Source organism: Coenobita brevimanus, chromosome 101 (genome assembly GCF_032717465.1).
Source record: "Coenobita brevimanus isolate Jiangsu-jjx chromosome 101, ASM3271746v2, whole genome shotgun sequence".
Lineage (NCBI taxonomy): Eukaryota > Metazoa > Arthropoda > Malacostraca > Decapoda > Coenobitidae > Coenobita > Coenobita brevimanus.
The window spans coordinates 5,507,989-5,522,004 of NC_137054.1; positions in this window are offsets into that span (position 1 = coordinate 5,507,989).

The following is a 14,016-nucleotide window of genomic DNA, read 5'->3' on the forward strand; positions in this document are numbered from 1 at the left end:
AAAGTGGTTGTAGCTGAGAGTTGCTTCTAAAAGTTCCTTCTAGGAGGACTCGTAGTAGTAATTTCGCTCTTACCATGAAGTGTTACCAACACAAAGAATCTCTGCTAAATATATTTTAAAAATTACCATTACAAAGCCTTAGAGTATCAGTATGTAGTTAAAAAATGAAAAACTAGTTTTGATATATAGAAACAACATCTATTTGATCATATATTATGATTCTTTACGAATGTCGATAAAATGGATAAAATGTAAACACATCGTGTGGTCAGCTAATCGTACCTGCTACCATCGGGGCATCGTGTGTACATGGTACAATGACCGTCAACAATGGCACAATTTCAAGATTCCACGGCTGCAGATAAATTCAGGAGAAAGAGAAACTGGACGGAGAGAGTGTACGAGGGACCTTCACAAACCTCTTAACAATGTGTGGAGCAGTTAGAGCATAGAGTGTTTCCGTTATCACATTGCTCACCGATGGCTGCGATGCTCCAAAGTCATCACAATTACACTGCTGCATTTTTCCAGTTGCAAGGTACCTAAATAGTATCAACACTTTCATCTCGGATGTGAGAGGATGGTTTCGATGTGTGGGCCTTTCCAGTACATCTCTTACTAAATCAGTAATAAACAGAATGGTCTCACGATCGAAACTGTACCTTCTTACAAGTTCTTGATCATCATATTCCATGAATGCATCCTTCCGAGCTTGAAAATTTCTGCGTGGTGGATGGTGTCTGTCAGCCATGGTCTATGATGTCTTGCCTCTTGGTGTTTGAGGGACGCAGCTTCTGTGATTACTGTCACTAAAAGCCCTCCTAACTCCTTAAAAGTCCTTGTGGAGGACTTTTATTTTTTAGCGATTTTACGAGTAAACTTAGGAGTTGAAAGTAACTTTTAGGAGTACTTCTAGAAATTAGGAGCCAAATTTCACTTTGAGAGGAACTTTTACTCCTAGGAGTTTTTATTGATACGGGCACAGGTCTCGAGGCTATTCTAAATATAAAGTAAATTTTATTAGAAATTTTGCGATTTCCATGACTGAGAATCTACAAAATGCATTTTCACCACATATTAAGTGGTAAGAACTAATCTTAATAGTGGAGTAGTATTCTTTCCTCAGTATATATTATATATACTCTGTGTGTATATGTGTGTGTGTAAACATATCTGTGTAATATATATCATCATCAGCCATTGGAAGTCCGCTGCTAAACAAAGGTATCCCCCAACCTTTGCCACGAATTCCTTGACTGAGTCAATCTCACCCACGTTTTGCCTGCAAACTTCTCTATCTCATCGCTCCACCTCCCGTCTGGCCTTTTTCTGCTACGCTTGCAGTCTCCTGGAGTCCAGTCGGTCAGCCTCTTGCTCCATCAGTTATCCCTTATTCTTGTTATAAAAACTTATATAATGTGTTTAGTCTGTTCTCTCACCCAAGTTGATCTTTTCCTGTCTCTTAAAGATATTCCCAACACTGACCTTTCGATTGCTCTTTGAGAACGGATTACTTGATTTCCCATCAACCTGGTCAGTTTTCATGTCTCACATTGTATGTCATAGCTGGAATTATACATTAGTTATATGCTTTTTGCATCATACATACCTGCAAGCTACTTTTCATGATGTCTCTATGTTTACCAAAAGTTTTTCATCCAATTGTAATGTGTCATTTTATTTCGCTATCATGGTCTTTCGTTAGTATTTGTCCCAAGTAACTGTACACCTCGACTTCTTCAAGAATTTCTTCGCTTACTATGATGGCGCACTTGGGTGTACTTGGATTAACCCGTAGATTGTTAAGGATCTGGAAAATATCAAGTATGATTCTCTTCTTTATCTCTAAACACACACACACACACACACACACACACCTCGCTGGTGCAGTGGTAACGTTCTCGCTTGCCATCTGGTAGACGGGAGTTCGCGCCTCGCTCAGGTCAGTTTCACTGACGAAGTGGGTGGTTACTGTCCCCCTTGAGCAAGGGGACGGGTGTGTGCGTGTGTGAAGGTCACAGCCTTGCCCTTAGATCGGACTATATGAGCTCTCAGCTCCCTTCCGGGAGGGTAAAAAGCTGACGATCACGACCATCAAGTGATCCTGACCGACCCAGTGAATTACACACACACACACACACACACACACAGAAAAAATCATGAAGTACAAAATTAATATACCATTATCGTATTGCTGACGCACCAAGTTGTCTGCCCCCCCCCCCTCCCCCTGGTTACCGAGGGACCGAGGGTCCCCGGGTATAAATACCTATCTTTAGCCTCACTTTGTGACTTTTCTCTGTTTAGGTCATTTAACATTTCTTCCAATGTCTCTGTTGTTTCTAAGATTAGGATAATGTCATCTGCAAATCTTAAATGGTTTAGGTTTTCTCCATCTATGTTTATTGTTTTCCCAGTCTAGCTTTCCGAAAATGCTTTCTAGGCATGCTGTAAATAATATTGGTGAAACTGTATCTCCCTGACACACGCCCTTCTCTATCTTATTTTTTCTCGAATCAGTGTAATTTAACTTTAGCAGTTCCCTTTTTTTATATGTTTTCAAACAATTTTACGAGTTCTCATTTACTCCTTGTTCCCGCAGTGAATTTATAATTGCAATGTGCTCCACTGATTCGAAAGCGTTTTTGAAATCATCAAAATCTCAGCACAGTGGCTTGATATTTTCTGTAGTTTTCTCAGTTAGCTGATGCGTTGTGTGTAGACGATCAGTAGTCGAATACCCGCTTTGGAATCCTGCCTGCTCACGAGGCTGGTTTTCTTCCAGATTTGTTGTTATTGTGTTCGTAAGGACTTTAGTGAAGAGTTTGTAAATAAATGGTATTAAACTAATGGGTTGATAGTTACTTAAATCATTTGAGTCGCCTTTTTTGTGTAGCAAAATAATTATTGCATTACACCATGTTTGGGGAATTTTCTTCTTCTTTATACTCCGAGTAAATAAGTGGCCGAGCCAGGTTTGTGCTTTTACTCCTACATCCAACAGTAAATCTGCAACTATTCCATCATCTCCTGGAGCCTTTCCCTCTTTTCATCTTTTAAGAGAAACGTTTACTTCGGCAGGTGTTACCTCAGGTATTTCACTTGTGTCAGCTGAAAAGTTAGCTGTCGGTACCATTGACTTTGATGCATATAACTCTTTGTAAAATTCTTCAACTCTCTTCACCGTCCTATCTCTGCATTTAATGACTTCACCGTTTTTGTCTTTCAGTGATATAATTTTATTGCTTTCCTAGTGTCATTTTACAGTACTTCGGACATATTTCAGACTATTTCCTTTTTTGATGGTTTCCTTGATGTGATCCATGTCTCTTTCTTTTTTCTTCTCTCTGTCTCTTGTTGATAAGCTTATTTAATGCGTTCTTTCTATTTCATTTTTTTTTTACCTGCATTTCCATTCTTCTTTTCATGAGCTCACGGGTCTTTTCTAGATGCATGTTGGCTTTGGTTGTATTAATTTTCCCTAAAACTTCCGCTGATTCTCTTAGTACTTTTGTTAGTCTATCATTCAACTCATCAACGTCATACTCAGCACAACTTGAAGCCTGAAATCTGTTCGTTATTTCTTACTAAAAGGCTGCTTTGTTTCCGCATACTTGGGGCATATCTTTTTATTATTAATCACCTTGTTTTCATTTCTGAAAATTAATTTGGCTGTGCAACCCACCATTCTATGGTCACTGCCTATATTTACTTTGTTGATAACCGTGACATTTATGATCGTGTTATTCTTATCTGCTATAATGAAGTCAATTTCATTTTGTCTTTCTCCACTTGGACTTCTCCAGGTCCATTTTCTCCCTGTTCTTTTGTGGAAGAATATGTTCATTATTCTCGTGTTATACATTTCAGCAAAATTTTCCGTTTCACCTCTGTCATTCCTTTCTCCCACTCCGAATTTTCTCATACATACTTCTCCATTTTTCCATCTGCAAATTACTTTTGTATTGATGTCTCCCATGAGTATAGTATATCTGGTCTTTTCATCTTCCATAATCTGGGAGATGTCATTGAGTTTCTCTTTCTTCATCTGAGTTTTGAGCAGGCGGTGCAGATACTTGTATTAATTTCATGGTGTATCTTTTGCACAATCTACTGACAGTCCATGTTACTTTGTCAGATACTCTGGTGAATTTAACAATGTTCTCCACAAGAGTTCAGTTATTTAGAAATTCTACACCATTAACTATTGCATTTTGGTTTGCTTTGTAGTAATATAGGTGGTTGCTGTTTTTTAACTGAATTAACTTTTCTGTGGCTTTCACAAAAACCTGCAATATCCCAACTAATGTTTTTTAATTCAGTCATTAAAATTTCAAGTTTGTAATCTTCTGCGAGGCTTCTTACATTGTTCATGTAGATCTTCAAGCATTTCAATTTGTTTAATATCCCGGTCTCTGATTTTCCGACAGTGTTTACTAACTTTCAGTGACATACTGCCTTCAGTACTGCAAGCAGTGCGGTTGGACCTGTAGTAGACGATGATCCAACAGGGGCATCCGTCAAGTCATTAACAGTTGGATGCATGTTTGGTTTGGGGGATTGTGGCAAATAATCTCACATCCCTGCCTATAGTTTCTGGTGAGATTACATTTTTTGTGCCACTTTATTCACTATTTTCGGTACCTTGTATATCTGCAATTACGATGATTACTCTAAACTACGTTTACGTGAATTCCAGGACATTCACAAAAGTCAAAAAACAACGATGTCCAAGGAAGAAATGACGGAGGCATTTAACAAGAAGGCAAAAGAGTCACCTATCAGCTTAGGAGACATTGTTTACGGTGTCATTCATACGAGAGACAATAAATTATCCCCAAAATTTGAGGGCCTATACAGAGTAATTAACATAAAAGCAAACAAAGTTTTAATTAAGTCACTTTCAAGTGGCGAGGAGAAACAAGTTCATATTGACCATTTAAAACGAGTTTCAAGGGAATTATCCCATAATTATTCAGCCTCGGATACAACCGAACAGGCGTACGTACCTCAAGAAACCAAGCAAGAACACAACAATGATTACAAAAAGAAATTAAGGTCATATACCAAACAATCGAACATAGGTGCAACTGTTCCAATCAAATCTACAGTACATCATTTACGAGAATTAAATATCGATTTAAACTCCTTCTATAAATGAAATAACAATCAACCGTAACGCACATCATCACTATCATCGACCACAGCATGATAGGAAATTAATAGATTTTTTTTTTTTCGGTAGGTTACGATGAAGGGACTTATGCTATGGATTCTCCTCTACATAGCAAGAGGATATGCGCACTTAGACCCTCAACACATAGTACGACAAGGATGCCTCATAGCTCCAACGGCCACGACTACAATCGTTAAGGACGTCATGAGTACTGAAAAAAGTCTAGATTACTTGTATGAATTACCTACTTATCTAGACAGACTTGCGACGCCGATGCGAACTCTGGACTTCATGATAGGAAATTATGTTTCACAAGCACATAACACCAAGGAAGTGAATGAAATGGTAAAGTTAGCGAAATGGAAACTAGAACAGGCAAAGTCAACTATGCTCATCATGATCCAAGATCTCCCATCTTATGGAACGGAGGTACTGAGCGACAGGAACAACATCACACGTACTCGCCAAAAGCGCGGTTTGTTCGACCTGGGTGGCGCAGTTCTTGGGAACATCTTTGGATTGGCTACAGAGGATGACCTTAAAGAAATAAACAACAAATTTAATAAGATAGCTCAGGTACTAACATACCAAGATAAATTCATCACAGGACAGAACTCAGCAATGAAGACAATTGTGAAAAATCTGAAACAAGCAGAAAACATAGCTCTCGAGAGTGTAGATAAAATAAATGAATTGGAGGGAAACGTTACACTTTTCCAACACTTCTCCATCATCACAGAACATATTGACACGATTCTACTACAATTAGAGAACACTAGAGATCGTTTCAGGGCACTTATGCAAGGAATTTCGAGTGCTGGTGATGGCAAGATCACAATTGACATACTCCCAGTTCATGAGCTACGTCAGATAGTTAGTCAAGGCATACATAAACATAAATTGAAGCCGTTGTTCCGCAGTAGGGAATTTATGCAATATTACCCGTATTTAGAAGGAACACTAACACCAACATCAGTGGTAGTTCGTGTACCATTCATCACTGAAGACCTGTTCACAGTATACCAAATACACCCCTTCCCCTATAAAAATATCAACACTTTGGTCATCATCAACATCAACACAGACACCGAACTCATCATGGTCTCCAAGAGACGGGACACTGACACTTTCGCAAGTGAATCAACGATTGAACGAAAGTGCCGCACATCCTTACATGCTGTTCATCTTTGTCCTGCGTACATTTTCACGTTTCAGCCTACTGATACAGTCCCTTGTGAAATGGCTATCATCAGAAATGACAATATTCATCATCATTGCAACTTCACTTTTGCTCCAGATAAACTTGTACACCATCAACGCATTGGACACTCACAGTTTTTTTATTTCCCTCATAACACATCAGTTTACATAGTCTGTCCAGATATACCACCATCTCATACATCAGCCTCAGGATTATACATAGCACCAGACTACTGTGCGGTATTTACACCAGCCATGTCTACTTTATCCACCATCAATCACTACGCCATTCTCAATCATACACACAAACATTTCCACCCACTGCCTGATATGAACTTAAACATGAGCACAAGTATTAAGCTGACTTCACCTAAGTTTGAAACTATGCAGCTGATCAATGAAACAATGAAGCCCTGGGAAGATTAGAGTTTGAGTATGTTCAACCCATATTATGTGTATAGCCCAGCACCTACTGTCTTTATAATCGTCTGCATTGTAGTTGCAGTACTGCTGTTCGCAATGCACAGAATGCATGCAAGAATTGCTAATTTGGAGTCATTATTTAGTGGGGGGAGAGTTAACATCCAAGTTAACCCCCCTGAATGAAGTGTATATATTTTGTATATAGTATTAATTATATAAAAAAAAAATACAAAGAAGAATGACCCATGTATGGCATACCAGTACCATTATCTTTAAATGAAATATTAATAACTCTTACCATAATCTTAATTTTAAACTATTTTTTTTCCTTGCATGTATGCATTTCACTACAATAACCCAAGTACATACTGTATTACAGTTCAATAATTTACTTTAATGCATTTTTTCAAATATGTATACAACTTGTTTAAAATGTAATATTACTGAATAATCACTATTTACTATGAATATTATATGTATACAATATTCATACAATTATGTTACTTTTACAATATTATGTATTTCACTTAATTAGCTTATAAGGTCATTATAATGTGTATATAATATGTATTAATATGTTTGGACTATTAACTGTCGATAGTACGCCATTTTCGCGTGACCGAGCAATGTATTGGGACTCCATATTGTAGTTACAAATCATAATAGATAGATAGATAAATAGATAGATAGACAGCTCTATGCGAGCCTGGGAATGGGAAATGAGCTTGCAAATTACACTGAGGAAAGCTGACGACAGATTACGAAGTGGCCAGTAAGGAGATGATGCAGTTAGTTGTCAGCAATCCACCGGTGAACAAAGCCTTAGTGACCATACACACACATACACACATACTCACACACAGGCTTCTAGAACTTTCCACCCACAAGGAACACACATGATACGTCTCCTGTTTCACCAGAATTTAGGAGAGGGCAGAAAGAAGCTAGCCTTAGAACAGACAGGTCGCAGGGAGAAGGGCTTGGCAACTTGAGAGAGAGACAGAGAGAGCGAGACAGAGAGATAGCTAGCGGGACTCTACTGTATACTCCGCTCTGGGTGAGAGACTTTGTTAATATTTCCAAGACAAATAAAAATAGTCCCATACTATTCTTTACCTCTCCTGTCACTACATGACAAATGGGAAAGAAGATTATCTACTTACAAGCTACTCAAATATAACAACCGCTCGCCCACAAGTCTAATATATATAAAACTCCACTACAAGTAACTACAAAGTCTTTTATGACACATTAACTACCTGCAAAATATTTAGCTTGATATGCCATATTGAATTCACCATCTAAGATAAAACGAGCACTAGCACAGCCCGCTATCTGATAAATGCCGCCGTTGTTCCTCGTTATCACGCGGCCACTGATAACGCGAGTAGGAGAGTGACAGTGAGCTGGAGCCACCACAGTGTTGTCATGAGGGCGGCCATACTCTCCCGCAACACTTTCGTCTCCATCAACAAGACCACCCCCTCCCGCAACATGGCCTCCCTCTCCCGCAACAAAGTCACCCTCAGGATATTTCGCTCGTTCTTTTCGTGGTCAGTCTCACCTCATCTCCTCCTCCTGCTTCTCCTCTGGGCGCCACCTACACGACAGCAAGAGGTAAGTGGTTACGTGTTCTGGGAAGTGGTTTGCTTTCTGAAAGGACATAAGCAGGATCCCAGAATGGGGCAGCAACAGTTTGATTATTTGAATTTCATTGAAACAGATTTTGATGATCTACACAAGGCCCACCACCGACATTTCATCATGAAAGCTCTTCCGCTAACATCACTACATCAATCCAGAACGGGATAACCCTGTTATGCATTCAGTATGGACGATATCAGAGTCGAAGTAACGTGTGAAGGTGTGAGGCACGTAATAAGGATGGCTGAGCTTCAGCGTACTGGTTGTCAAGTTTATGTTCAGAGCCTTAAAAAAAAAAAAAAAGTGGATCCTAATTTCTGTTCAGCTGTATGCCGAAGTTCATATCCTAGAACAGCCACACCGGTTTTCTCTTTCATTTTTCTTCTCACACCTTTTATCTCCTCCATGTAAAATAAATACAGTAAATAAATAAATAAAATAGTTGTGAAGCATCTTCCTGTGCATTCATAGAAAAAATGGAAACTCCGTATCCAGTCCTGCATCCACGTACTCACAATCCCATATTTCTGATCACTTATATTTTTGGGAGGGGAGACTGACCCCCAATAACCATTGAGGGGGTCACTCTCCCTAAATATCCTTTTGCCTATGTACCAAAATATCAAAGCCATAACTGGCCTCCTTTGGTTATTTCCAAGAATGTTGAAATTGACGAGAGGGCTGACCCCCCAAAAAATCATGGCTGGAAAATTGGATTCAGTGGAAAACCTTTGGAGTAACCAGAAGCCCCCACCTGAGAAGTTTTATTCAAATATTTCTCCTGTTTATGATAGTTTGTTTTTTTGGGAGAAGGTTAACCCCCAGTAATCGCTGGGGGAGGGGGGTATCACGCTCCCAAAATATCACATTCCAGATGAGAGTCTATTGTCCAACTTGTACAAACTCCTTGAGGGATTGCCCTAAGTGAAAAGGGGAGAAAGAGGTCTGTGTGGTGAAAGCAGCAGAAAGCATCTCCTGCTACGAAGCTAGGAAGATGGTGAAGGCATTGCATGCAGATCGCTTGCTGAACACCTGTACTTCGGCAGTGATGTTTCGTCTTGTGATGTGGTCTGTCGAGACACTGACTGACCCTGTCTGTTTCTTATGCCACTCACTCTGCCACTTCATCTCAGCCTGCTGTCCGTTCCATCTCTGTCACTGACATCCTTGTATCAACCTCATGCTCTCAGGCTGCTGCTGCTTCTCAGTCAGTACGGCCTGATCATAAGCCTGACAGGTCTGATGAACTTAACCACTGCTCTGAAAAGCAGTCACGTCCTCGTATGATTGCTGCCTCTGCTCCAGCCAGGGAGGGAAGGGTTAGTCCTTCCTCAGGGGAGTCTGCAAGCCTTGTTATTGATGATACTATGGAGGTTTCCTTAGGGAAGTACCAGGATAGGTCCCCTGGTAGCCAGTCACATGGTGGCGGATGGTATAAAAAAAAAAAAAAAATGAAGCACAATGGCCTGCCTCGTAAATCTTAAACCGTCATACTTACTGCGTTACAGTGGAATTGTTGGATTCTTTGGAATAAATTCCACAATATAGCCATCTTGCTATCCTTACACAGGCCAGGAGATGCGCTTGGTTGATCACTCTGATCCTACACAGTTCAAACACTAGCATTTGTACAGAAGATATGATGATCATGGGGTTGCGATATACACACACACAAATCCCATAAACAGAAGTGGTTTTAAATTCTACATATCGGTCTGATTGCTCTCTCTACTCTCTTCCACATAACCCCATCAATAGTGATGCTTTATATTCAGTTTTTTACCACCTTCTTGGAAATAAGTTAGTTTTGGCCATCACTATCAGTGGGATAGTTTGAGGACTGATGGTTGTGTGGAGCAAGTAGCCGACCTGATACCACAGTCCAGCCTCTGTCCTCTGAACGATGGTAGTGGGACTCGTTTAGATGACCAAAAAGATTAAACTTCGGCCACTGACTTGTCTATGGCTTCCCCAGTTATACATCAAGATTTCTCGTGGGACACTCATGACAGCTCCTTGGAAAGTGATCAGTTACCCTTCTGTCTTTCTTACACACGATACGTTTTCTCAAACCCTCCATTTCCAAAATTTAACTTTAAGAAACAGGCTGGGGATCCTCCTAGAGGATCGCCACTTTATATACTCGTGTATGTGGGGTGACCGTAGATGTAAATGTCCTAAATGTAACTAATTCCATATTACACGCGGCTGAGGCTGCAGTTTCCAAGACTTCTCCAATTCATGCGAAGCACAGAGCTCATTGTTGGATGCCGGATTGCCGACAAGCATTAAGGAAGCGCAATAGGAGGTACAGGATTTTTGACAGTCAGCCTACCGAGAAAAATTTTATCGTATACAAACAGGCACTAGCCGAGGCAAGGAGAAGAATTAGAAGGGCTCAGTCTGACTCCTGGCAGTCTTTTGTGTCCTCAGTGAATTGCTTTACCCCACTGAATAAAGTCTGGTCCACTATCAAAATAATAATGAAAGAAAAGCATTCGGGAGCCGAATGGAAATTACCCGCCAGAATATGCTGTTGGTCAAGTTACAAGCTACTTACAAACCACGGAATTCAGTCATCACGTTTCACAAAAAGCCAATCCTTGTTTAAAAAAAAAAAAAAAAAAACTTTGGCAGCCATTTTGGTAACCTTGACTTTGACCCTGAGTGCCCATTTTTGAACTCGTCCAAGATTTTGGCCACATCTTGATACCCTGAAGGTTTCATGGTGATAGCTCAAGCCTTTCATGAGATATAACGGTGCTAAAGGTGGACGATAAAAACTAGGTGATTTGGCAGCCATTTTGGTGACCTTGACCTTGGCCTAGAGTGCACATTTTCGAACTCGTCCAAGATTTTGGTCATATCTTGATACCCTGAAGGTGTCTTGTTGATAGCTGAAGCTGTTCGTGAGATATACTGGTAACAGATACACAGACAGTGGTAAAACACACACACACACACACACACACACACACACACACACACAAATACAAATATCAGAAATATATACAAATATATCAGAGAGATATACAAATATCAGAAAAAGAAATACAGGAGGAGTTAAGTAAATTAGACAGAGGAAAAGCAAATAGTCCTGGTGAAATTTCATGTTGGGTGCTACGTGAATGTGCAAAGGAGTTAAGTAAACCATTATCTATAATTTTCAAGGAATCCTTGGGACAAGGCAAACTCCCTGATATTTGGAAGAAAGCAAACATTGTTCCCTTATTCAAGAAAGGGAATAAACAAAATCCACTCAACTACCGACCAGTATCACTAATCAGTGTTGTAAGCAAGGTATTAGAAAAGCTGATAAGAAAAGTTTGGGTACATCATCTAGAAGAACACTATGATAACAGAAAGACAGTTTGGTTTCAGAAAAGGAAAATCATGTGTTACTAATTTTTTGAGCTGCTATGATAGAGTAACAAAAGCATTACAGAAAAGAGAAGGATAGAAAGCATTTGACAGAGTACCGCGCCAAAGACTTTTATGGAAACTGTACCATCAAGGAGGAATCCGAGACAAACTGTATTGTTGGATGCAAGATTTTCTTTAAAAAAAAAGAAAAAAAAAAAAAAAAAAAAAAGGAGAAATGAGAACAGTACTAAGGGGAAATTACTCATCATGGAGGGAAGTGACTAACGGAGTTCCACAGGGCTCAGTACTGGCACCAATTATGATTTTTAGTGTACATAAATGATACAGATAGCAACATTGGAAATGAAAGCTATCTAAATATGTTTGCTGATGATGCAAAAATACAAAGGAGAATTACTAATGCAGACTCTTGTAAAGAGCTACAAGAAGAATTAATTAAACTTCATGAATGGAGCAATACATGGCAAATGGAATTCAATGTGGACAAGTGTCATGTAATTAAGTTTGGTAAAAGTGGAAAAAGACCTGATTGGGATTATAAGTTAAGAAGTAAAACCCTACACACATCAGAAAAAGAGAAGGACCTAGGTGTGATTATCAGTAACAGACTATCTCCGGCTGACCACATCAGTGAGAAGGTACGGAACATGTATACACTGCTTGCAAATATGAGAATAGCATTCACATACATAAATGAAGACATGCTAAGAAAGATAATATCATTCATCAGACCAACCCTGGCGTATGCATCAGAAGTCTGGAGTCCTCATCTCAAAAAACACATAGACAAGATTGAAAAAGTTCAAAGAGCCGCTACAAGATGGGTACCAAGCTTAAGGGATCTAAGTTACGAAGAAAGACTAGACGAACTAAATCTACCTACTCTACAGGAAAGAAGGAAAAGAGGAGACATGATTATTCTGTATAAATGCATATCAGGGAAGGAGAAAATAGACATAAATTATTACATAACCTATGGGGATGCATCAGCAAGAGGACACTGCAAAAAACTGCATAAGAGAGGCGATAAAGACGTAAGGAAATTTAGTTTCCCAAATAGGGCAATTGATCAGTGGAATGCACTACCGAATGAAATAGTGTGTGCCGAAACAATTCATAAATTTAAGGGTTTGTACGATAAAAATGGTTTAAGACACGGGATAGTACGAGCTTGACTCATTCCTGTAAAGCTACATTTAGGTAAGAACACACACACACACACACACACACACACACACACACACACACACACACACACACACACACACACACACACACACACGAGCGCGCGGGCAAAAACATTATCGCTCCGCCTTGGTAAAGGCAGACTATAATAAACGCCCTTATATCCCCTGGACCACTGTGCAGGTGGATTAACATCTATGAAGATCCCGTGGATGTAGCTAACATCCTCGCCAGGAGTTTCTCTCACGCAAGTAGCTCAGCCAGTTACGACCAGCGTTTCCAAGACCACGCACGGCTGAGCTACAAACATTAGACTAAGCCACAGAAGACGTAAACTCCCAATACAACCAAGAGTTTACAATGGATGAATTTTTTAGCCCTACTTTATGTAGTTTTGTGATCAATGATATTCTGCCATCAACTCCTATCCCAAGGATCTTAAGTATTCACTCTGTGCTGACGATTATGCAATATGGCATTTTTCCCATAAAGCATGATTTCTACTGGGCGGATTCAAGCAGTTCTTGATTCCGTCCACCAGCGGGCCCTGCAATGGGGATTTAAGCTTTCTTTCCCCAAGTATGCCGCTTTGTTTTTTACCCGTAAAGTCCTTGACGAATTTGACTTAAGATAGCTATCCCGTACCTTTTCAAAAATTTGCAAGATTTTCGGGTTTACATTGTGGTCAATGATTAAACTTTATTTTTTTTAAATAATTTCCTTGCTTGTTGTGATAAACCATTAAATGTCCTTAAGTACCCAGCGGGTACTACTTGAGGAGCCTACAGAAAATCTTTATTAATGATGAACAAATCTCTTATCAAGTCTAAGCTGGGTTATGGTTCACAGGTGTATGGGTCAGTATCTAATGGCACATTGAGGAGGTTGAATGTGCTGCAAAATGAATGTTTGCAAAAGTGTCTTGGAGCCAGAAGTGTACTTATGTAGCTCGTATGGAAGTGGAGGCGAATGAACCTCGCCTTCATGTTCGCCTGGCCACCTCT